The sequence below is a fragment of the Mytilus californianus genome, unplaced genomic scaffold (assembly GCF_021869535.1).
Source record: "Mytilus californianus isolate M0D057914Y unplaced genomic scaffold, xbMytCali1.0.p SCAF_5, whole genome shotgun sequence".
Taxonomy (NCBI): Eukaryota; Metazoa; Mollusca; class Bivalvia; order Mytilida; family Mytilidae; genus Mytilus; species Mytilus californianus.
This window is the reverse complement of record NW_026262701.1, coordinates 89,955,422-89,982,373: the sequence shown is the minus strand read 5'-3', so window position 1 is coordinate 89,982,373 and position 26,952 is coordinate 89,955,422. Positions and strand designations below refer to the sequence as shown.

The 26,952-nt window shown below is 34.1% G+C and overlaps 1 long non-coding RNA gene across 3 annotated transcripts in view; it reads left to right on the top strand.

The window, feature by feature from the left end:
• The first annotated feature begins 2,064 nt into the window (after positions 1 to 2,064).
• The window catches only part of LOC127701730 (uncharacterized), a 384,212-nt gene continuing 359,324 nt past the window's right edge, over positions 2,065 to 26,952 (top strand). For all 3 annotated transcript variants that reach the window (XR_007982175.1, XR_007982174.1, XR_007982173.1), the window contains exon 1: positions 2,065 to 2,326. This is a non-coding gene — a long non-coding RNA (uncharacterized LOC127701730). The remainder of the gene's footprint in view (positions 2,327 to 26,952) is intronic.

The window sequence follows — 26,952 nt, the reverse complement described above, 5'->3', positions numbered from 1 at the left end:
CTTTTAAAGTAGATTTTATGTTGGTACCTCCTCATAACCAACCTTAATTTACAGTAAAAACATAAAAATCTTGTCAGAACCAAATTTTATAAGTAGCCTTTATGTCGGTACTTCCTCAGAACCAACCGTTATCTAGATTAAACAACAATACCTTGTCAGAACCAAATTTTATAACTAAGCTTTATATCGGTACGTCCTCAGAACCAATCTTTATTTACAGTAAAAACAACCATACCTGGTCAGAACTAAATTTTCTCAATAAACTTTATGTCGGTACATCCTAAGAACCAACCTTTATTAACAGTAAAAACAACCATACCTTGTCAGAACCAAATTATATAAGTAAACTTTATGTTGGTACTTCCTCAGAACCAACTGTTATTTACAGTAAAACAACAATACCTTGTCAGAACCAAATTTTATAGCTAAGCTTTATGTCGATACCTCCTCAGAACCAACCTTCATTTACAGTTAAAAAAAACAATACCTTGTCAGAATCAAATTTTCTAAGTAAACTTTATGGCGGTACCTCCCCAGAACCATACTTTATTTACAGTAAAAAAAATACCTAGTCAGAACTAAATTTTCTCAATAAAATTTATGTCGGTAACTCCTTAGAACATATCTTTATTTACAGTAAAAACAACAATACCTGGTTAGAACTAATTTTTATAAGTAAACTTTATGTCGGTAACGACTCAAAACCAACCTTAATTTACAGAAAAAACATAAGTACCTTGTCAGAACCAAATTTTTAAAGTAAACTTTATGTCGGCACCTCCTCAGAACCAATCTTTATTTGCAGTAAAAACAACCATACCTTGTCAGAACTAAATTTTTTAAAGTAGATTTTATGTCGGTTCCTCGTCAGAACCAACCGTTATTTTCAGTAAAAACAACCAAACCTGGTCAAAACTAAATTTTCTAAGTAAAATTTTTGTCGGTACCTCCTCAGAACCAATCTTTATCTATAGTAAAAACAACCATACCTTGTCAGAACTAAATTTCCTGAGTAAACTTTATATCGGTACCTTCTTAGAACCAACCTTCATTTACAGTTAAAATAAATCCAATACCTTGTCAGAATCAAATTTTCTAAGTAAAATTTATGTCTGTTCCTCCTCAGAACCAACCTTAATTTACATTTAAATTAATCCAATACCTTGTCAGAATCAAATTTTCTAAGTAAAATTTATGGCGGTACCTCCTCAGAACCAACCTTAATTTACATTTTAATAATTCCAATACCTTGTCAGAATCAAATTTTCTAAGTAAAATTTATGGCGGTACCTCCTCAGAACCATCCTTTATTTACAGTACAAAAAAGAATACCTTGTCAGAACCAAATTTCTTATTAAGTAAACTTATAGTCGGTACCTCCTCAGAACCAACCTTAATTTACTGTTAAACCAACAATACCTTGTCAGAACTAAATTTTCTAAGTAAATTTTATGTTGGTACCTCCTCAGAACCAACCTTAATTTACAGTAAAAACATAAGTACCTTGTCAGAACCAAATTTTCTCAATAAACTTTATGTTGTTGCCTCCTCAGAAACAACCGTTTTTGTCGAGCCTGCGACTTTTGTCGCAGAAAGCTCGACATAGGGATAGTGATCCGGCGGCGGCGGCGGCGGCGGCGGCGGCGGCGTTAGCTAACTTCTTAAAAGCTTTATATTTTAGAAGGTGGAAGGTCTGGATGCTTCATACTTTGTATATGGATGCCTCATGTTACGAAGTTTCTGTCAGTCACATGTCCAATGTCCTTGACCTCATTTTCATGGTTCAGTGACTACTTGAAAAAAAAGTTCAGATTTTTTGTAATGTTAGATTCTCTCTTATTATAAGTAATAGGATAACTCTATTTGGTATGTGCGTACCTTGCAAGGTCCTCATGCCCGTCAGACAGTTTTCACTTGACCTCGACCTCATTTCATGGATCAGTGAACAAGGTTAAGTTTTGGTGGTCAAGTCCATATCTCAGATACTATAAGCAATATGTCTAGTATATTCGGTGTATGGAAGGACTGTAAGGTGTACATGTCCAACTGGCAGGTGTCATCTGACCTTGACCTCATTTTCATGGTTCAGTGGTTATAGTTAAGTTTTTGTGTTTTGGTCTGTTTTTCCTATACTGTATGCCATAGGTCTACTATATTTGGTGTATGGAATGATTGTAAGGTGTACATGTCTAGCGGGCAGGTGTCATCTAACCTTGACCTCATTTTCATGGTTCAGTGGTCAAAGTTAAGTTTTTGAGTTTTGGTCTTTTTTTCTAATACTATATGCAATAGTTCAACTATATTTGGTATGTGCGTACCTTGCAAGGTCCTCATGCCCGTCAGACAGTTTTCACTTGACCTCGACCTCATTTGATGGATCAGTGAACAAGGTTAAGTTTTGGTGGTCAAGTCCATATCTCAGATACTATAAGCAATAGGTCTAGTATATTTGGTGTATGGAAGGACTGTAAGGTGTACATGTCCAACTGGCAGGTGTCATCTGACCTTGACCTCATTTTCATGGTTCAGTGGTTATAGTTAAGTTTTTGTGTTTTGGTCTGTTTTTCTTATACTGTATGCAATAGGCCTACTATAGTTGGTGTATGGAATGATTGTAAGGTGTACATGTCTAGCGGGCAGGTGTCATCTGACCTTGACCTCATTTTCATGGTTCAGTGGTCAAAGTTAATTTTTTGAGTTTTGGTCTTTTTTTCTAATACTATATGCAATAGTTCAACTATATTTGGTGTATGGAAATATTTTATTATCTATTTGTCAGTCACACAGTTTTTTTTTTACCTTGACCTCATTTTCAAGGTTCATTGCTCAGTGTTAAGTTTTTGTGTTTTGGTCTGTTTTTCTTAAACTAAAAGCAATAGGTCAACTATATTTGTTGTATGGAAGAATTGTTAGCTGTACATGCCTGCCTAGCATGGTTCATCTGACCTTGACCTCATTTTCATGGTTCATTGGTCAATGTTTAGTTAACTTGGTTAATAATAAGTTTATGTGACAGTTGTAATAAAGCTTTATATTTAGGACTATCAACATAATATCAATGATAAGTAAAGAAGGCGAGACATTTCAGTGTGTGCACTCTTGTTTACAGTAAAAACCAAAATTTCTATGTAGACTTAATATCGTTACTTTCTGAGTACCTTGTCAGAACCAAATGTTATTACATAATGTTTAAAGTGTAACCTCTTCAAAACCAACTGTTATTTAAACTAAAAACAATACCTTATCAAAACCATTTTTTTTTTATTTATACTTAAGATAGTTACCTTCTCGGAACAGACCGTTTGTTCCAGTAAATATAACAATACCTTTTTGGAATAATTTTCTTTCTATGCAGACTTTCTCATATACCTTTACAGAATAACTTTGAAAATCAAGAATACCTTGTCAGAACCAAAATTTCTATGTAGACTTGGTGTTAGCCAAGGCTCCGTGTTGAAGACCGTACTTTGACCTTTAATGGTTTACTTTTATAAATTTTGACTTGGATGGAGAGTTGTCTCATTGGCACTCATACCACATCTTCTTATATCTTTTTTGGTCGTTTCCTCCTCGGGAACAACCAATTATTTTAAGTAAATATAACAATACTTTTTTTGAATAGTTGTCTTTTTATGCGGCAGACTTTAGGTAGTGACCTGCTACAACTTTTCGTTATATAAAGTAAAAACAAGTATGCCTTGTCAGAACCAACATTTTTTCTTACAAAAAGATAAAAGTATTCTAATCCAAGCAACTGTTTTACACATATGATCAGTATAACTAAAATTATATTTATACGTTATATCGCTTCTTTTATTACCGTTTGATATGTTAATGAATTATATGTTAGCTCGGCTACATAAAATGTTATTTGATTAATTTTCATTGATTGAATAATGCACACTTTTATTGTGATTGGGGTAAAACTCAATGTCACCTAGCTGTGGTATCCATTGACATTAAAATTTAAAAAATAATATTTTCTATACTGTGAGTTCAGGGGACAACACGGAAAAGCCCCTGAAAGTGGTGTTTTGGAAAACATAAATGCTTTCTTCGATCTTATTATCCTAAATATATTCTATATTTTCACGGAAAAGCCCCTGAAAGGAATAGGAAGAGAAGGTGAGAAGATACTGAAAGAAATTCAAAAGAAACATATTCATGAAATGAATGTTTGGAAGTGACCCAATGGGAAATTGAAAAAAATAAAAATAAAAATCACTACTTTCATTTCCGGGGGCATCGCTCGCAAATTCGCAAACTGTTGAAGAATACTCTAAATCTTGTACTGAGAAAATTACAAATTATAAACTACAAAATACATTATACAATACAATACAATGTATCCAAATATACAGTATATTTAACATGGGTTACACTAAAGACCTGAAAGTGGACCTGAAAAGACCTGAATAGGCCTGAAGATATACGACTCAAATATTTCAAATTACAATAACTTCTTAATTTTTCAAAGGATTTTCTTGAAGTTATAATTTTATTAAATGTTAAGATCCACGTTTTATTAAAAATAAAATGTTTTAAATAAAAAAATAATGTTTGATGCCAAAACTTGGACCTAAACGGAGAGAAGAAAAGACCTGAACGGACCTAAAATTTTACGATCAGACTTATTCAAACTTCAATTAATGTTTTATTTTTCAATGGATTTCCTTGTGATTTAGATTTTGTGAAACGAGTAATTCCATATATTAATAATATTCAAAAACAAATTACGAAAAATATTGTTGGGGCGTCAAAACTCGGACCTGAACGGAAAATTAAATTACCTGAATTGACCAGAAAATCTGCGGTCAGATTTATTTAAGTTCTATAACTGTTTTAGTTTTCAATCAATCTACTTGAAATTTAGAATTTTGTTATAGAAAAGGTATAATATTTCATTGAAATGATAAAGAATCTTATAAAAAAATATTTGTTTAGTTTAAAAATTCGGATCTTGTGGAAATAAAAAGACCTGAACAGACAAGACTTGAATGGACCATACGGGTAGATGTATTTAAACTAACTGAACCTTATTTGTCAATTTGGTTTTATTTTAAATTATATTAAAAAGAAAGAATGACTTTATATATTTTTAAATAACACATGCCTTAATTGTTGGTGTTGAATCCTGGACCTAAAGAGAAAAGAGGATTGTCCGTGGAAAATAATTCAAAATAATTAACTTTTTTAAATTGTTTTCATACAAACAGGTCTTCAGCTGTTTTTTTTTTTTTTTTTTTTTTTTATATATTGAAAATAAAAGTATCATTTTGCACATGCATAAACCGTGTAATCGCAAGACGCGTGCATGCATATCTGAATTACATGAACGTGTGCCGGCAGTAATTCACACATTGAAGAAAACTGATTGATATTAGGTGATAATTGGATCATTAGTCTAAATAAACATTTCATTTTAATCTTTCAATTAGATTATCATTTAATCTTATTACACTAACTATAAACATTGCTCGGTCATATGTCTAGGTTAGTCTATGGAAAGGTATATACTATGAAATTTAGAGCGAGGGGCTTGCCCCGAGCTCTTAATTTCATAGTATATATCTTTCCATAGACTATCCAATTTAGCACATATTTACAACTCGAGTAATCTTTTAATTGGTCTATTGATAGTTTATTTTGGCTGACTACTTGTATCACAGGTGTTTGTAAAAAGGAGCTCATTAACGAAGTTTTGTAAATCTACTCACTTGTATTATTGTTAAATATGTGATTTCAAAAGGCCCGTCACTCTAGAATGAAAAGATGGTAGCTGCTGGTGTAAGTATGTATACTGATATAAAGCGGTGTTTTACTATACATGTTCTTCTTACATGGTAAGATGACAAAATAAATTGACCAAAAGCAGGCAATAATTAAATTGCAGTGGAAGCTTTACATGTTTTGAAAACATTTTTTAATTTCACAGTAAAACTAAAGCTATAATAAATTTGAAACATAGAGATAGTTTGTCCCCATAGATATAGTCTAGCAGATAGGCATTAAAAAGCAACTACCAATAGATCAGAGATTACAGGTTTTGTGTTTTGTGTTGTTTTTTTTTTTATTATTTCAAAGTAAAAACTAAAAGATTTATCAGAATATGTTTATATATATATATAGGTGGCACATTATCTTCAGACATAATCACAGTTTTTCAATTCATGACATCGTCCTGAACATGCATGAAATAATTGCCACTGGACATTTAGCAACCAATAATCAATAAATCAATCAATTCATGACGAAATAGATCACCTTCCTTAAGAAAGTTTATCACCAAGTTGCTTTAATTTTCCTGCACAAGGTTTCATAGTACACACTTTTCTGTGTACAAAGTAATTGCATGGATGATACATTATCATAATTTTAAGATATCGTTGTACTCTAATCAAGGTATAAAGAACCATATGTATTACCCTTTATTTAAATGATAAAATTTGCAATTGTCAAAAACAATTTTTAGATCCAAAGATTTTAATAGCAGGATATTTAAAAATCAACGTGAAAACTAATTACAAACTATTTAATTTAATTTGGAACACAGCATTTTATTCAAAATAGCCAGTGGCAATTTTTGTTTTAAATATCTTGATTACGATACAATGAAATCTTACCCTTGTGGTCATTCATGCGTAGTTACTTAGTACACAGGAAAAGTATGTACTATGAAAATTAGAAGGCAAATATAAGCAATTTCATTGGACGAGAAGTTGTAAATATGTGCTAAATTTAACTACAAACTTTACAAATAAAATTTGTAAGCATACGTCTATGGTAACCTTTGTTACATGTATCTCTTGTCTCTGTGACTTATATGTGAGGTTTGATTATCCTTTGGTATCTCTCGTCCTCAGTTTTGACTTGTATCAGCAGTTTTGATTATTCTATTAGTATCGCCCGTCAGTTTGCATATTAGTTTTCCTTTTGATAAAATATTAGAAGAAGATGTGGTTTGATCCCGATGAGACAAATCTCCACAACAGACTAAATGACATAGCACCTCTTAGAAGTCCCACGGCCCCAGCTTGTCTGGCAAACCAGCCGTTGGACGTCAGAGTAATCTCGGACTATCCAAAACGGTGCACTTAGTACCAGAAAATTTCGAGGTCAATCGCCCTTCGTCGCCACTTTTGCATGATACTCACCTGTTTTTCATTTTTTTTTACAGACACATAATTAAATTATGATAATATGACTTCATATTTACTGAAGTTCGCTATCAAAAAGATGTTTTCAAAAGAATATGACCAAAATAGTGTTTCTTTATTGTACGGCAACTTGTACCACGTAGTACGGCGAATTGCAAAATATCAACGTGTTCCGTACGGCGTCTTGTAATATATGGTAATGTTAAGATGATATTAATCACTACATGTATATAGATAATAACAAGGGGTGATATGGTGTACATATAAATGCGTTACCAGCTTATAAATATACGAAATAAACTACATACATGTAGCTAAAAATGTAAAAATAAATATCATATTTGCCGTTAATCTGATTCGGATGTCATATCATCCCGTACCTTTATTGGAAGTGGTGTTTTGGAAAACATAAATTAATGCTTTCTTCGATCTTATTATCCTAAATATATTCGTATGTATTTTATTACTAACAACTGTTGTTTATTTTTGTTGTAAGGGGAAAATCTCGAAAATACAACACCTACCAATGACCTTTTATGTTTTTTCCCTTTAATACATGTTTTGATTTTAAAATTTCTTGAATAAATAAAATATTAACAGTTCATTGTTAAGAAGGAAAGTGAACAAAATACTTTGTTACCCATTGCGTTTTAGGGGGAAATAAATAATACATTGCGTTATCCATTCGTTTGATGTGTTTTAGCTTTTGATTTTGCCATTTGATTAGGGACTTTCTGTTTTGAATTTTCCTCATACATAAATTTTTGTTTTAATTAAGGGAGCTACCATTTGATTTATAAGGGGGGGGGGGGGGGAGATGAAAAATTTTGTCCTGCATTTTTCAAGTTGTTATCTCTGTCCTGCTTTAATATTTTTCACTCTACTCGGTCCTGCCTATTTTTGATTTTTTTTACCGAAATTGTCATCCTGTCTTTATTTGTTGTCTCATCCTGCCTTTACTCAAAACTCCTGTCCTGCTTTTTTCAAATTTCATCCTAGCCCCCACCCCCCCCCCCCCCCACCCCCCCATTCAAAATCAAACGGTAGCTCCCTACGTCGAAAAAAGTTTCAAATTGAAGAAAAATCATGCCCCCTCAAAACAGTAGTGTCTAAAAATATAATTCTGAAAATAAATCCGCAAAGGAAACGGCTAAAAGGATTTAGTTCGTTTGTACCTGACGTTTAACATCCAAATTACTATTACGGCAGACTAAATCACAGCTTGGGTGGTTGAGGTGTATGTTCTGAAGTTGTTGTTTTTTTAAGTTCTGTAGTATTAATTCTTAAGATAACTTCTCGTATTTGTGTTATAATATATTCACTTTGACGCCAGTTTTGTACTTTTGTAATTTTAAGAAGACGCACAGCACATATCCTTTGCCCCATTGTTTTCTATGTTAAATTTTTCAATATATAGCATATATTGGGGTTTAGGTCAATATACCGTTGTTAACATATCAGAGCGTACTGGTTCCATAAACATGTACTTCTTCCTCGAGAAACAGGCAATATCTCCTTTTTGATTGCATTCATAATTTATTTTTAAATTATCAGTCAAAAGGTGTTCTACAAGAATCAACAGTCCTTCGCCTTTCAATTGATACTATACATTACAATATATGATGATGATGATGATGATGATAGGTTTTAACGTCCGGCTATCCTTCTGGATATTGCGGACTAATGTACTTACAATGTAGTTACAGATTTGGATCTGTCTATCTTTTCGCTTTCATCTCACTCCGACTGCGGTGTTGTGGCTGGTACGGAGTATTAGGCCGTTCTGACAAGATGGCTGCTTTTTTTTGCCTCTTTGGATTCGATGTTGAAGGGCGATGTATGCGGTGGTGTGGTCAGTAGGTCAGGGTCGTTGACATCAAACCCTTCATCGCAGTCGATCCTGCTGCGCTTGCGTCTTTCTGTTGTGGGGCTATAATATATGAGGCGATGACATGTCGTGTTGGAGTTGTACGGACTGGTGACAATATCCGTGTTTATAACAACTCCAACTGGTTCCCCATGGTACTTAGTTGGTGTAAGTAGTTTACCAACTATCGTGTCTCTAGCTTCGGTCTGATTGTTGTGGTCTACACTGGCCTCGGTGGTTTGTTATTGTTCAGCAATGGGTACAACGGCTGTTTTTGTGGCTATCCACTGGACGTAACGGTTAGCATTGCGTCATCTATTGGTAAGCTGAACTGAGACCTGGTCAGAGCTTGCGGTAAATTTCCAATCCGGCTCTTTTCCATCTTGTTGAACAGGTAAAATATTGACATAACATTAAAATTGAGGATGAAAATGGGACATGTGTCAAAGAGACAAAAACCCGACCTAAGAGCAGCTAGAACACTTGTATACATCTAGTAAAATATGTATTTTTCATGATGCTAACGATTTGATAGGACCGCGTTGCAAAATATTGTGTATGATACATGTACTATGATCATGATGATCTACAATGCTGTTAGGCGAATTATATCTATATTTGATTTATAATTAAATTATTCAAACTTGCTAGTTTTATTATATGTATATGCCGTCCTTTTCAGGAAATAATGTTATAAGTCTTGAAAAGGACGGCATAAGCATATAATAAAACAAGCAAGTTGCCATACAGTTGGAAAACAAGTTGCCGTACTGTAAATATGTAAACAGTAGCAAGTTGCCGTACCCTAGGCTGGATTCATTTTTACTGATATTCTTTTGAAAACGTCTTTTTGAGAGCGAATTCATTTCATTAAATATGAAGTCATACTATTATAATCAAAAGATTTGTCAGGATAAAGAATGAAAATGAGTTCAGTATTTTGCCAACGGTGGGACGGAGGGCGATTGGCCTCGAAATTTTCTGGTAGTAAGTGCACCATTTTGGAGTATAACACAAAATTTTGTATTTGTTTGCTACTTGTTGGTATAAATAATTAAAGCTTTATAATTATCAGTAAATCGTTTCAGAAGCGACACCCTCATCAAACCCCTAGAAATGGTCTAAATTAAAGGAATTTTAGACTTGTTTATTTATTTTTTCTTTTCTCTCCGCTTCGTTAGTATCCAATTTCCGGTGGCGATGATACACAGTGATATTTTGAAAATATGTATCCTATCATGCAATGCGTGATTAAGCTGTTCCGCAGAGAAATAAATAGATTTGACAAAAATCTGATGCACAGGACACCCCACCAAGACTTATGTCTATAATTACGATTAACCGCAAGCCCTACGGCCATACCCAATATAAAAATCGGTCAGCTAAATTAATTTGTTCACCACTAGCCATATGACCTACACCAGTAAATTTCATCACTGGTAAGAGGCCATACAATTTTAATACAAGCAATGTAAAGTATAAGAAATTTGATTTAAGATTGATTTTCGGTCTAGAAAGTCAAGAAGCTTTTCAAAGACTGAATTTGCCCTGAAAAAATGCCTCACAAGCCATATAAACTAAAAGAAGTTCCATGAATTACTGATTTTCGGGTTTGTAAGGGAGGATTTCCCTCCTACCAGGAGACAATAGACCATATCGCTAATTGAATATCAGAACACTTGACCTGATAATCTGCTACACTTGAAGTATTGATGTCATACAACAATCACTTTTCCTTTGTCAAATGTTTGTGGCATCAGACATTTTTATACGACCGCAAAAATTAAAAAAATTTTGGTCGTATATTGGTATCAGGTTGTCGTCGTGGTCAGCGTCGTCCGAAGACAGATGGTTTCCTGATAATAACTTTAGTAAAAGTAAATAGAAATCAATAAAATTTTAATACAAGGTTTATAACCACTAAAGGAAGGTTGCGATTGATTTTTAGGGTTATGGTCCCAACTGTTTAGGAATTAGGGGCCAAAAAAGGGGCCCAAATAAGCATTTTTGTAGTTACAGACAATAACTTGTGTTAAAGTGTATGAATCTCTCTGAAATCATACCACAAGTTTCCATACTACAAAGGGATGGTTAGGATTGACTTCTGGGGTTTATGGCTCAAACCATTTAGGAATTAGGGACAAAAAAAGGGGAAACACAAGGGTTTTTCTGGTTAAAGGACAATTGAGACAATTTAAAAGCAGTGTAAGGGAGGTAATCCAAATCAAAATCTAAATCAATTTAAATAACAATGTGTGATTACCTTCCTTACACTGCTTGTAAATTATGTATTAAGAAATGATGATTGTCTGAGATACTGACCATAACTTGAGGGAAATAATTATTCTTTTGAATAAGGGAAAGGGGGGAGCTGAAAAAATTGGAGTGGGACAATTTTTCTCATTTCAGATTTCAGAAATTAAAAGAAAATTTCTTCGAATATTTTTTTTTTTTTTGGGGGGGGGGGGGTTAATATTCAACAGCATAGTGTATTGCACAAACGCAAAAAAACAGGGTAAAATTTTTTTTTGTGGGGGGGTCAATTCGCATAGTGTATTGCACAAAAGCAAAATATTGAATATAAATTCAAATCATATAACCAATTTGAAGTTCTTTGACTACAGTTATTCTGTGTCAGAAACCTATTATGTGTCAAAAATTTAATTACAATCCAAATTCAGACCTGCATCAAGCGTGAATATTGTGTCCATTTTGACCCAATGACAGACAAATAGCGATAAGGTCTATCCAGTTTTCCAGAAAGTTGAATGTGTTGTTTGGATCTTAATTGCATGGGTCTGAAGGGAACAAGTATTTGAAATTCTTTGTGAGGGTGGGGGAGGGGGGGATTTATCGGACATAACATTCATTTCCACCTGTTACTATAAAGGCTTACCTTAAAGTCTGATAATACTGTACTCATCTAGCAAGTTGGTGATTTAATAGTCAGTCAGGGGTACTACTTGTACAAATAATTTTTATTTACTTGAAGAAGTAAATATTAATATACTTATATAAGTAAATTTGTAGGATACTTATACAAGTGTATTTTATTTACTTGTATAGGTAAATTATTTTTTTGGCTTAGTTATGTCCCTTAGACATTCAGATTTTTTTACTTATACAAGTAAAAAAGTCATTCTATCTTCTTTTCTTGAATTTCTTAGGACTTCTTTGCTCTAATAGAATTTTTAATTGTCTGTCCTTTGCAGATGTCTTTACTAATCATTTAAGTGTAATTTCATTGACAAGGAAAATCTCATTTGTCTGTTATCTTCAGAACACTTCTCATTTACAAGCCCCCAAGGTGTAATTTTTGAAGGCATTGTGCAAATACTTAAGATCTTTGCGCAATTAGTTTCTTTGTTGAATTAATGAGATGAAACATTGAACTCTAATAAAAAATTATGAGATAACCTGAGAAAAATTGTTAAAGGCATGTTTTTACATCTCAAAACTTGAGAATTTTTCGGGATTGTAAAAAAAAATTACTTATACAAGTAAATTTTTTAGAAAATTAAGGGGAGATTATTCAAACATTATAATTTACTTATATAAGTATATTATTATTTACTTCTTCAAGTAAATAAAGATTACTTGTACAAGTAGTACCCCTGACTGATAGTGCATGTCATTAAAACTGAGGGTAGAATCATATCACAAGGATCATACGTGTTATGATTCCACAGCTAATACAAATGTTGAAAAGGACCCAAATCAGTTAAGGAACCAGAGCTACAGTATATATAATGATATGAAGATGTAGTATGATTGCCAATGAGACAACTCTCCACCAGCCTGAGACCAAATGACATAGAAGTTAGCCAATTATAGGTCACTGTACGGTCTTCAACAATGAGCAAAACCCTTACTGCATAGTCATGTATGAATATTAAAGAGTGAATGTCACTATGAATATTATGTAAATAATGTTTAAGAAAGGAGCAAATATAGATTTATCGACTTGAAATAAAATTAACTCTAATACATATACTTGAAGAAATTAGTTTGCTACATGTTTTTATGGGTCAAGCTAGTCCTATATATATATTTATCTTACCTCCTATAGATTTATAGGGATATGATTGGTTAAAGGACTGCACGTGGTGACTATGTATATTTGATATAGGATGTCCTAGGGTTAGTTACCATACATGGTTAGTTACCATATGGGGTAAGTAAGGAGTTATTTCCCTTTCAAAACAAAAAAAGATGGCACGACCCTTTATAAAAACTACATAATGTTGAGGAAAAATCTGAAAGGTTTCAACAGAAGAAGAAATTGATGATGAAAGATTGAAATAAATTCATAAAACATAATTAAAGCTAACAAGTTGTTAGTGTTGGCATTAAGGAGTTACTTCCCTTTCAAAACAAAAAAAAAAGAAATCTGAAAGGTTTCAACAGACGAAGAAATTGATACATGTAATGAACGATTGAAATAAATTCATAAAACAAATTTAAAGCTAAAAAGTTGTTATTGTGGGCATTTGTTTTCTGTATAGACAAATGGAGGTAGGATCTTAATACTAAGTATTGAAGACTTTAAAATCACTTTGATAGGTCACTAGTCAAAATACCACATGTGAAGATAGTCGGTAAGATAAATTCGTTACACGGTTTGCTAGTGACCTAATACGATATATATATAGGGTCAGTAAATCCCATATTGGGATTCGAGCTTCGCTCTCACCCCATATGGAATTTTCTGACCCCATATATACTGTATTAGGTCACTAACACACCATGTAACTAATAATATATATATATATATATATATATATATGCCTTTGCGTCATCTTTTCATTATTTAGTGTTTTTAAAGGAGCATTAGCTGTCAAATTCATATTCACCGATTTGACTCAAATTCTCATATTTGATTTATAACATACTAAAACGTATATCCCAATTTAAAAAAAAGTCTTAAATAAACAATTTGCAATGTATGAACTCGATAATATGTATCAGAATTTCGTCTGTATTTTAGTCTAGACGCCTCTAATTAACCATCGAGGTGACCTCCAAGACTGCCGACGGTCATATAACCTGATATTAACATAAATACAGATATAAATAGATATCAAACACGTGCAATTGGATTTTTTTAGGTCCGTTTGATTTCATATTGTAGGTTAAAAAAATATGTAAATCATCGTTTTTTCCTGTATAAGAATGAGTTTTTGTGGATCAATTCAGTCAACCAAATGGTTTACTTTTGTTTCACTTTTTGAGTTTCAATGTTGACATTCATTTCCTTTTATTAGCTAAACATGCCTAGTTTATGCCTAATCAATCTCTAGCTAAGGGGTTTTATTGAAGGTCACATAAAAACGGATTTAATGAGGTCGAATTATTCACTTGCACATGAATAATTAATCAGCGATGTTTCTTAGCCTATTTTGACAAAATTGAACCAAACTGGCTGCTAAAAGCGAATTATCATTTCACTATTTCACTTTCATTAATGATTGAACAAAATAAAAACGTATTTTTTCCATATCTCGTAGCTAATGCCCCTTTAAAGCTGATATTTTAATTTCTTGCTTTTTTTTTAATTTTGAAGCTCGTGCATGTCGTGACGGCAAATAGCAAAATGAATGAAAAAGAAAATACGAAAAATTAAAGAAAATGTAAATATCGCCACACAATGTTTGTGTTTTAGGACTAGGGTCAAGCAAAAAACGGAACATAAATTAAGGTATAAAATGAATTCACCCTTGGATGGGATTGCAATTTCATGAAATATCTGCAAATAGGGTATATTTCTCCAAAACGAATGACATTGATGAAATTGCACCCTTTTTATATGCCCGTTTACGGGACGTATTATTAAGGTCTTTCCTTTCACTATAAGGAAAGACCTTACTGTATTTCTTCTGATTATTATTATTAAGGTCTTTCCTTTTCCAAAAGGGAAAGACCTTACTGTATTTCTTCTGTTTATTAAGGTCTTTCCTTTTCCAAAAGGAAAAGACCTTACTGTATTTCTTCTGTTTATTAAGGTCTTTCCTTTTCCAAAAGGGAAAGACCTTACTGTATTTCTTCTGATTATTATAAAGGTCTTTCCTTTTTCAAAAGGGAAATACCTTACTGTATTTCTTCTGTTTATTATTATTAAGGTCTTTCCTTTTCCAAAAGGGAAAGACCTTACTGTATTTCTTCTGATTATTAAGGTCTTTCCTTTTCCAATAGGGAAAGACATTACTGTATTTCTTCTGATTATTATTATTATTATTAAGGTCTTTCCTTTTCCAAAAGGGAAAGACCTTACTGTATTTCTTCTGATTATTATTAAGGTCTTTCCTTTTCCAAAAGGGAAAGACCTTACTGTATTTCTTCTGACTATTATTATTCTTTTTGTTCCGCCAAACTTTGACAAAATTTCCCTCCGTAACCGTAAGCCATGTCGCTTTTAGGTTCACATTTTGTATCGGTGTCACAAATACCTATCCGGAACTCACCCTGTGAGTCGTAAAATTTTGTCGGTCCGGAGTTATCCCTCCGGAACCTAAAAACCTTGTTATCATTCAAACACCGAAACCGTAATAGGTACAAAAAAAAAACGAAGGGTGAAATTTGTTCAGGACCATACCCTGGTTCTTCGTTACATTTGGATCGAAAAGATTCAACGACTCATTGGTAGGGTTATGCCCCTATAAAAATTAACCGATGTCGGTTGGCCACTTAAACTCAGAAACCGTAAGTTGTAGCCACCTAGGATCTTCACCAATGATCATCAATTTATGTGACTTTGAAAATCCCTCAAGGTTAAATTTTTATGTTGACCTTGACCTTTGACCTTACACATTGTTATGGGATAATCTCAGAAACCATTATACTTACAGAAATTTTGAATAGTGGAAAATGTTTGGGTCAATAAGGCAAAACTTTGTTACATTTGACCGAAGACATTTGACCTTTCTGTAAGGGGCATAACCCCTAGTTTAGGTTTCTAAAAAGACAAAATCAGGTTTTACTGTTAAACCAAAGGTCCTAGACCCATGAGGACTTCAGCAATGACATTGGGGACTAATGACCTTGACAAAGGTCAAAAGGTCAAAGGTCAAGGTCATGTCCAAGATAGCGAATTATGTGTTTTTGACCTTATTTAAAGGATTTTAGGGTGTTTTAAAGCTTTTTTCAGGTTGACCTTGACCTTTGACCTTAAAATTTATTTATTGGATATCTCAAAAACAATAATACTTACAGAAATAGTAAATAGTGAAAAATAATTGGGACATAAAGGCGCAACTTTTTTACGTTTTGACTGAAGAGATTTGATCTATCTGTAAGGGGCATAACCCCTGTTAACTGTTTTAGAAAAGACAAAATAAGCTTTAACTCTTGAACCAAAGGTCCTAGACTTATGGGGTCTTTTATTATGACATCGTGAACCAATGACCGTGACAAAGGTCATAAGTTCAAAAGTCAAGGTCATGTCCCAAATTCCGAATTATGTGTTTTTGACCATATTTTAAGGGTTTTGTGTGTGTTTTAGAGCTTTTCAATGCATTATACGCTTATTTAACATATATTTTACATAATGAAAAGGAAAGACCTCTCAATTGTTCAAAAACAATTGACATTTTAATTATTATTAAGGTCTTTCCTTTTCCAAAAGGGAAAGACCTTACTGTATTTCTTCTTCTGATTATTATTATTATTATTATTCTTTTTGTTCCGCCAAACTTTGACAAAATTTCCCTCCGTAACCGTAAGCCATGTCGCTTTCAGGTTCACACTTTGTATCGGTGTCACAAATACCTATCCGGAACTCACCCTGTGAGTCGTAAAATTTTGTCGGTCCGGAGTTATCCCTCCGAAACCAAAAAACCTTGTTATCATTCAAACACCGTAACCGTAATAGGTAGAAAAAAGCAAAGGGTGAAATTTGTTCAGGACCAGACCCCGGTTCTTCATTACATTTGGATCGAAAAGATTCAACGACTCATTGGTAGGGTTATGCTCCTTTGAAAATTAACCGGTGTCGGTTGGCCACCAAAAATCAGAAACCGTAAGTCGTAGCCACCTAGGATCTTCACCAATGATACTCAGTTCATGTTACTTTGAAAATGCTTTAAGGTCAAATTTGTATGTTGACCTTGACCTTTGACCTTACACCTTGTTATGGGATAATCTTAGCAACCTTAATACTTACAGAAGTGTTGAATAGTGGAAAATGTTTGGGTCATTAAGGCGCAACTTTGTTACAAATTGACCGAAGAGATTTGACCTTTCTGTAAGGGGCATAACCCCTGTTTAAGGTTTATGAAAAGACAAAATCAGCTTTTACTATATAACCAAAGGTCCTAGATCCAAGGGGTCTTCAACAATGACATTAGGGACCAATGACCTTGAGAAAGGTCACAAGGTCAAAGGTCAAGGTCATGTCCCAGAAAGCGAATTAAGTGTTTTTAACCTTATATAAAGATTTTTAGTGTGTTTTCAAGCTTTTTAAGTTTGACCTTGACCTTGACCTTTGACCTTACAACTTTTTATTGGATATCTCAAAAACGATTATACTTACAAAAATAGTAAATAGTGAAAAATGTTTAGGTGACTAAGGCGCAACTTTTTTACATTTTGACCGAAGAGATGTGACTTATCCGTAAGGGGCATAACCCCCTATTAACTGTTTCGGAAAAGACAAAATTAGCCTTAACTCTCGAAAATATGTTTTTGAAATCAGTATTTCTCCACAACCATACAAGTTATTGACCTCAGGTCTTCCGATTTGCGTTCACTGACCTATGACCTTGAAATTGAGGTCAAGGTCGAAGGTCAAGGTCATATTCTAAATTTTGAATTTTGCTTGTAATCTCTATTCAAAAGAAACTGTAACAGTTAATGATATGATGTGTTTGCCAAATTACTGTTTACGATAGGGCGCAACTTCAACCTATTTAATTCGAAGTGTTTTGGTCAACCCTTATAGCAGTTTTTCCCCTTATGTATTTGAAATCATTATTACTCCACAACCATACAAGTGATTGACATCCGGTCTTTCGATTTGAGATCACTGACCTATGACCTTGAAATTGAGGTCAAGGTCAAAGGTCAAGGTCATGTTCTAAATTTTGAATTTTGCTTGTTATCTTTATTCAAAAGAAACCGTAACAGCTAATGATATGATGTGTTTGCCAAATAATTGTTTACGATAGGGCGCAACTTCAACCCATTTAAGTCTAAGTGTTTTGGACAACCCTTATAGGAGTTTTCTCTCCTGGTGTATTTGAAATCAGTATTACTCCGCAATAATACAAGTGAATGACCTGGGTTCTTTTGATTTGAGATCACTGACCTATGACCTTGAAATTGAGGTCAAGGTCAAAGGTCAATTCGACGTTCTAGATTTTGACCTTTGCTAAAAATTCTTACTGGTTCTTTGAAAAACAATTAAGTCTTCTGCATTTGGTTGTAGATATTTCACCATTTATCAGATCAAACGGAAATGACCGTATTTTAACCGGAAGTAGCCTATTTCAGATTAATCCTATGAAAAAGTATCAGAATTCTTATTTTTTTAATATCAGTTTTAAGTAACAAATTACCAAAAGTGACATTTTCCAACACCGTTTTTTAAATTTCATTCTTTATTATCGAGGTGGAAAGACCTTCAATTGTTCTCTGAACAATTGGTTTTTAATTATTATTAAGGTCTTTCCTTTTTCAAAAGGGAAAGACCTTACTGTATTTCTTCTGTTTATTATTATTATTATTATTATTATTATTATTATTATTATTATTATTATTATTATTATTCTTTTTCCGCCAAACTTTGACGAAGTTAGCAGCCTTAACCGTAAGACGTGTCGCTTTCATGTTCACACTTTGTATCGGTGTCATGAATACCTATCCGGAACTCACCATGTGGGTCAATAAATTTTGTCGGTTTGGAGTAATCCCTCCGAAACCAAAAAACCTTGTTATCATTCAAACACCGTAACCGTAATAGGTACAAAAAAACCGAAGGGTGAAATTTGTTCCGGATCAGACCCCGGTTCTTCGTTACTTTTGGGTCGAAAAGATTCAACGACTCATTGGTAGGGTTATGCCCCTATGAAAATTAACCGGTGTCGGTTGGCCACCAAAACTCAAAAACCGTAAGTCGTAGACACCTAGGATCTTCACCAATGATCATCATTTCTGTAACTTTAAAAAATGCCTCAAGGTCAAATTTGTATGTTGACCTTGACCTTTGACCTTACACCTGGTTATGGGATAATCTCAGAAACCATTATACTTACAGAAGTTTTGGATAGTGGAAAATGTTTGGGTCATTACGGCGCAAATTTGTTACATTTGGACCGAAGAGATTTGACCTTTCTATAAGGGGCATAACCCCTAGTTTATGTTTCTAAAAAGACAAAATCTTGTTTTACTGTTAAACCAAAGGTCCTAGACCCATGGGGTCTTCAGCAATGACATTGGGGACTAATGACCTTGACAAAGGTCAAAAGGTCAAAGGTCAAGGTCATGTCCCAGATAGCGAATTATGTGTATTCGACCTTATTTAAAGGATTTTTAGTGTGTTTCAAAGCTTTTTGTGGTTGACCTTGACCTTTGACATTAAAACTTATTTATTGGATATCTCCAAAACGATAATACTTACAGAAATAGTAAATAGTGGAAAATGTTTAGGTCATTAATGCGCAACTTTGTTACATTTTGACCGAAGAGATTTGACCTATCCGTAAGGGGCATAACCCCTGTTAACTGTTTTAGAAAAAAAAAAAAAAAGCTTTAACTCGTGAAACAAAGGTCCTAGACTTATGGGGTCTTTTGTTATGACATCGGGGACCAATGATCTTGACAAAGGTCATAATTTCAAAAGTCAAGGTCATGTCCCAAATTCAGAATTATGTGTTTTTGACAATATTTGAAGGGTTTTGTGTGTGTTTTAGAGCTTTTCAATGCATTGTACGCTTATTTAAACATATATTTTACATAATGAAAAGGAAAGACCTCTCAATTGTTCAAGAACAATTGACATTTTAATTATTATTATTATTCTTTTTGTTCCGCCAAACTTTGACAAAATTTCCCTCCGTTACCGTAAGCCATGTCGCTTTCAGGTTCAGACTTTGTATCGGTGTCATAAATATCTATCCGGAACTCACCCTGTGAGTCGTAAAATTTTGTCTTTCGGAGTTATCCCTCCGAAACCTAAAAACCTTGTTATCATTCAAACACTGTAACCGTAATAGGTACAAAAAAAAGACAGGGTGAAATTTGTTCAGGACCAGACCCTGGTTCTTCGTTACATTTGGATCGAAAAGATTCAACGACTCATTGGTAGGGTTATGCCCCTATGAAAATTAACCGATGTCGGTTGGCCACTAAAACTCAGAAACCGTAAGTTGTAGCCACCTAGGATCTTCACCAATGATCATCAATTTATGTGACTTTGAAAATGCCTCAAGGTCAAATTTGTATGTTGACCTTGACCTTTGACCTTACACCTTGTTATGGAATAATCTCAGAAACCATTATACTTACAGAAGTTTTGAATAGTGGAAAATGTTTGGGTCATTACGGCGCAACTTTGTTACATTTTGACCGAAGCGATTTGACCTTTTTGTAAGGGGCATAACCCCTGTTTTAGGTTTCTGAAAAGACAAAATCAGCTTTTATTATATAACCAAAGGTCCTAGACCCATGGGGTCTTCAGCAATGACATTTGGGACTAATGATCTTGATCTTGACAAAGGTCAAAGGTCAAGGTCATGTTCAAGATGGCGAATTATGTGTTTTTGACCTTATTTAAAGGATTTTTAGTGTGTTTTAAAGCTTTTTGAGGTTGACCTTGACCTTTGACCTTAAAATTTTTTCGTGGATATCTCAAAAATGATAATACTTACAGAAATAGTAAATGGTGAAAAATGTTTGGGACATAAAGGCGCAACTTTTTTACATTTGACCGAAGAGATTTGACCTATCCGTAAGGGGTATAACCCCTTTTAACTGTTTCAGAAAAGAGAAAATTAGCTTTAACTCATGAACCAAATGTCCTGGACCCATTAGGTCTTTTATAATGATATCGTGGACCAATGACTTTGACAAACGTCACAAGGTCAAAGGTCAAGGTCATGTCCCAGATAGCGAATTACGTGTTTTAACCTTATATTAAGGATTTTTAGTGTGTTTTCAAGCTTTTAAAGGTTGACCTTGACCTTTAAACTTACAACTTTTTATTATTATTCTTTTTGTTCCGCCAAACTTTGACAAAATTTCCCTCCGTAACCGTAAGCCATGTCGCTTTTAGGTTCAGACTTTGTATCGGTGTCATAAATACCTATCCGGAACTCACCATGTGAGTCGTAAAATTATGTCAGTCTGGAGTTATCCCTCCGAAACCCAAAAACCTTGTCATCATTCAAACACCGTAACCGTAATACATGTAGGTACAAAATAAACGAAGGGTGAAATTTGTTCAGGACCAGACCCTGGTTCTTCGTTACATTTGGATCGAAAAGATTCAACGACTCATTGGTAGGGTTATGCCCCTATGAAAATTAACCGATGTCGGTTGGCCACTAAAACTCAGAAACCGTAAGTTGTAGCCACCTAGGATCTTCACCAATGATCATCAATTTATGTGACTTTGAAAATGCCTCAAGGTCAAATTTGTATGTTGACCTTGACCTTTGACCTAACACCTTGTTATGGGATAATCTCAGCAACCTTAATACCTACAGAAGTGTTGAATAGTGGAAAATGTTTGGATCATTAAGGCGCAACTTCGTTACATTTGACCGAAGAGATTTGACCTTTCTGTAAGGGGCATAACCCCTATTTTAGGTTTCTGAAAAGACAAAATCAGCTTTTACTATATAACCAAAGGTCCTAGACCCATGGGGTCTTCAGCAATGACATTTTGGACTAATGACCTTGACAAAGGTCAAAAGGTCAAAGGTCAAGGTCATATCCCAGATAGCGAATTATGGTTTTTTTTGACCTTATTTAAAGAATTTTTAGTGTGTTTTGAAGGTTTTAAAGGTTGACCTTGACCTTTGACGTTCCAATTTTTTATTGGATATCTCAAAAACGGTTAATCTTACAGAAATCGTAAATAGTGAAAAATGTTTAGGTCATAAAGGCGCAACTTTTTTTATATTTGACCGAAGAGATTTGTCTTATCCGAAAGGGGCATAACCCCTGTTAACTGTTTAAGAAAAGACAAATTAGCTTTAACTCATGAACCAAAGGTCCTAGATCCATCAGCAATGACATTTGGGACCAATGACCTTGACAAAGGTCACAGGTTCAAAGGTCAAGGTCATGTCCCAGATACCGAATTAAATGTTTTTAACCTTATTTAAAGGATTTTAGTGTGTTTTCAAACTTCAAAAGGTTGACCTTGACCTTTGACCTTACAACTTTTTATTAGATATCTCAAAAATGATTATACTTACAGAAATAGTAAATAGTGAGAAATGTTTAGGTGACTAAGGCACAACGTTTTTACATTATTACTGAAGAGATTTGACATATACTTAAGGGGCATAACCCCTGTTAACGGTTTCTGAAAAGACAAAATTAGCTTTTACTCTTAAACCAAAGGTCCAAGACCCATGGGGTCTTTTAAAATGACATCGTGGACCAATGACCTTCACAAAGGTCACAAGGTCAAAAGTCAAGGTCATGTCCTAAATAGCGAATTTTGTTGTTTTTTGTCATATTTTATCGGTTTTATGTGTGTTTGAGAGCTTTCAATGCATTTTAAGCCTATTGGAACATGTATTTTACATTTCGAAAAGGAAAGACCTCTCAATTGTTCAAGAACAATTGACATTTTAATTAAGGTCTTTCCTTTTCCAAAAGGGAAAGACCTTACTGTATTTCTTCTGATTATTATTATTAGGTCTTTCCACTTTTCCGTGGAAAGACCTATTGGTTTTCTTCTGATTATTATTAAGGTCTTTCCTTTTTCAAAAAGGAAAGACCTTACTGTATTTTCTTCTGTTTATTATTATTAGTATTATTATTATTATTATTATTCTTTTTCCGCCAAACTTTGACGAAGTTAGCAGCCTTAACCGTAAGATGTGTCGCTTTCATGTTCACACTTTGTATCGGTGTCATGAATACCTATCCGGAACTCACCCTGTGAGTCGAAAAATTTTGTCGGTTCGGAGTAATCCCTCCGAAACCTAAAAAACACCGTAACCGTAATAGGTAGAAAAAAACCGATGGATGAAATTTGTTCAGGACCAGACCCCGGTTCTTCGTTACATTTGGATTGAAAAGATTCAACGACTCATTGGTAGGGTTATGCCCCTTTGAAAATTAACTCCAGTTGGTTGGTCCCCAATACTCAGAAACCGTAAGTAGTAGACACCTAGGATCTTTACCGATCATCATCAATTGATGTGACTCTGAAAAATATATCAAGGTCACATTTGTATGTTGACCTTGACCTTTGACCTACCACCTTGTTATGGGATAATCTCAGAAACCATTATACTTACAGAAGTTTTGAATAGTGGGAAATGTTTGGGTCATTAAGGCGCAACTTCGTTACATTTGACCGAAAAGATTTGACCTTTCTATAAGGGGCATCACCCCTAATCTATGATTCTAAAAAGACAAAATCAGCTTTTACTGTTAAACCAAAGGTCCTAGACCCATGGGGTCTTCAACAATGACATTTGGGACCAATGACCTTGACAAAGGTCTAAAGGTCAAAGGTCAAGGTCATGTCCCAGATAGCTAATTATGTGTTTTTGACCTTATTTAAAGTATTTTCAGTGTGTTTTAAAGCTTTTTAAGGTTGAACTTGACCTTTGACCTAACCATTTTTTATTGGATATCTCAAAAACGATTATACTTACAGAAATCGTCAATAGTGAAAAATGTTTGGGTCATAGAGGCAAAACTTTTTTACATTATGACCAAAGAGATTTGACCTATCTGTAAGGGGCATAACCCCAATTGACTGTTTCTGAAAAGACTAAATTAGCTTTTACTCTTGAACCAAAGGTCCTAGACCCATGGGGTCTTTTGTAATGACATCCTGGACCAATGACCTTGACAAAGATTATAAGGTCAAAGTCAAGGTCATGTCCCAAATAGCGAATTTTTGTGTTTTTGTCATATTTTAAGGGTTTTAAGTGTGTTAAAGAGCTTTTCAATGCATTCTACGCCTATTGAAACATATATATTACATTATGAAAAGGAAAGACCTCTCAATTGTTCAAGAACAATTTACATTTTAATTATTATTTTTTTTCTTCCGCCTAATTTTTGTCCTATGCTGTTTTTTTGTTGAGATATTTGGAGTATGATATCGAACAGTTTATACGCTTTTGAAACTGACACCGCTTAATCGAATACTTTCCCATATAAGAGTTATCTCCCCGATCACTGTTTTTCTTGTAATTTCTAAGGCTTTGCAACCAATCTTCAACAATCATCATCAATTCATGTGACTTTGAAAAATTCCTCAAGGTCAAATTGGTTTGTCGACCTTGACCTTTGACCTTACACCTTGTTATGGGATAATCTCAGAAACCTTAATACTTACAGTAGTGATGAATAGTGGAAAATGTTTGGGTCATGAATGCGCAACTTCGTTACATTTGACCGAAGAGATTTGACCTTTCTGTAAGGGGCATAACCCCTGTTTTAGGTTTCTGAAAAGACTAAAACAGCTTTTACTATATAACCAAAGGTCCTAGACTCATGGGGTCTTCAGCAATGACATTGGTGACTAATGACCTTGACAAAGGTCACAAGGTCAAAGTTCAAGGTCATGTCCCAGATAGCGAATTATGACCTTATTTGAAGGATTTTTAGTGTTTTAAAGGTTTTTAAGGTTGACCTTGACCTTTGACCTTTCAACTTTTTAGTCGATATCTCAAAAACGGTTATTCTTACAGAAATAGTAAACAGTGAAAAATCTTTAGGTGACTGAGGCACAACTTTTTTATATTTTGACCGAAGAGATTTGACATATTTTTAAGGGGCATAACCCCCATTAACGGTTTCTGGAAAGGTAAAATTAGTTTTAACTCTTGAACCAAAGTTCCAAGACCCATGGGGTCTTTTACAATGACATTGTGGACCAGTGACCTTGACAAAGGTCACCAGGTCAAAAGTCAAGGTCATGTCCAAAATAGCGAATTTGTTGTGTTTTTGTCATATTTTAACGGTTTTATGTGTGTTTGAGAGCTTTTCAGAGCATTCTACGCCTATTGGAACATGTATTTTACATTTCGAAAAGGAAAGACCTCTCAATTGTTCAAGAACAATTGACATTTTAATTATTATTATTATTTTTTTTCCGCCAAACTTTGACGAAGCTAGCAGCCTTAACCGTAAGACGTGTCGCTTTCGTGTTTACACTTTGTATCGGTGTCATGAATACCTATCTGGAACTCACCCTGTGAGTCAAAAAATTTTTTCGGTTCGGAGTTATCCCTCCGAAACCGAAAAACCTTGTTATCATTCAAACACCGTAACCGTAATAGGTAGAAAAAAACCGAAGGGTGAAATTTGTTCAGGACCAGACCCCGGTTCTTCGTTACATTTGGATCAAAAAGATTCAACGACTCATTGGTAGGGTTATGCCCCTATGAAAATTAACCGGTGTCGGTTGGCCACCAAAACTCAAAAACCGTAAGTCGTAGACACCTAGGATCTTCACCAATTATCATCAATTCATGTAACTTTGAAAAATGCCTCAAGGTCAAATTTGTATGTTGACTTTGACCCTTGACCTTACACATTGTTATGGGATAATCTCAGAAACCATTATACTTACTGAAGTTTTGGATAGTGGAAAATGTTTGGGTCATAACGGCGCAACTTTGTTACATTTTGACAGAAGAGATTTGACCTTTATGTAAGGAGCATAACCCCTGTTTTGGGTCTCTGAAAAGATAAAATCAGCTTTTACTATATAACCAAAGGTCCTAAACTCATGGGGTCTTCAGCAATGACATTGAGGACTAATGACCTTGACAAAGGTCAAAAGGTCAAAGGTCAACGTCATGTCCCAGATAGCGAATTATGTGTTTTTGACCTTATTTAAAGGATTTTTAGTGTTTTAAAGCTTTTTAAGGTTGACCTTGACCTTTGACCTTAAAATTTATTTATTGGATATCTCAAAAACGATTATACTTACAGAAATAGTAAATTGTGAAAAATAATTGGGACATAAAGGCGCAACTTTTTTACATTTTGATCGGAGAGATTTGACCTATACGTAAGGGGCATAACCCCTGTTAACTGTTTTAGAAAAGACAAAATAAGCTTTAACTCATGAACCAAAAGTCCTAGACCAATGGGGTCTTTTGTTATGACATCGTGGACCAATGACCTTGACAAAGGTCATAAAGTCAAAAGTCAAGGTCATGTCCCAAATTCCGAATTATGTGTTTTTGACCATATTTTAGGGTTTTGTGTGTGTTTTAGAGCTTTTCAATGCATTATACGCTTATTTAAACATATATTTTACGTAATGAAAAGGAAAGACCTCTCAATTGTTCAAGAACAATTGACATTTTAATTATTATTATTATTTTCCCAAAAAAGTATGCGACATGTTAAAACGATATTAGGTATCTAGTATCGGTTGACCAAAAGCTATCTTGTGGTGAGGGCACGACCGCGTAACATTTCCTTTATAGCGGTTATCTCCCCGAACACCGAAAACCTTGTTATCAGTCTAACTCCATAACCATAATAGGTAGAAAAAAAAACGAAGGCTGGAATTTGTTCAGGAGCAGACCCTGGTTTTTCATTATATTTGAATCGAAAAGATTCAACAACTCATTGGTAGGGTTATGCCACTGTGAGAATTAACCAATGTCGGTCGGCCATTAAAACTCAGAAACCGTAAGTTGTAGCCACCTAGGATCTTCACCAATGATCATCAGTTTACGTAACCATGAAAATTGACCTAAGGTCAAAGATCAAGGTCAT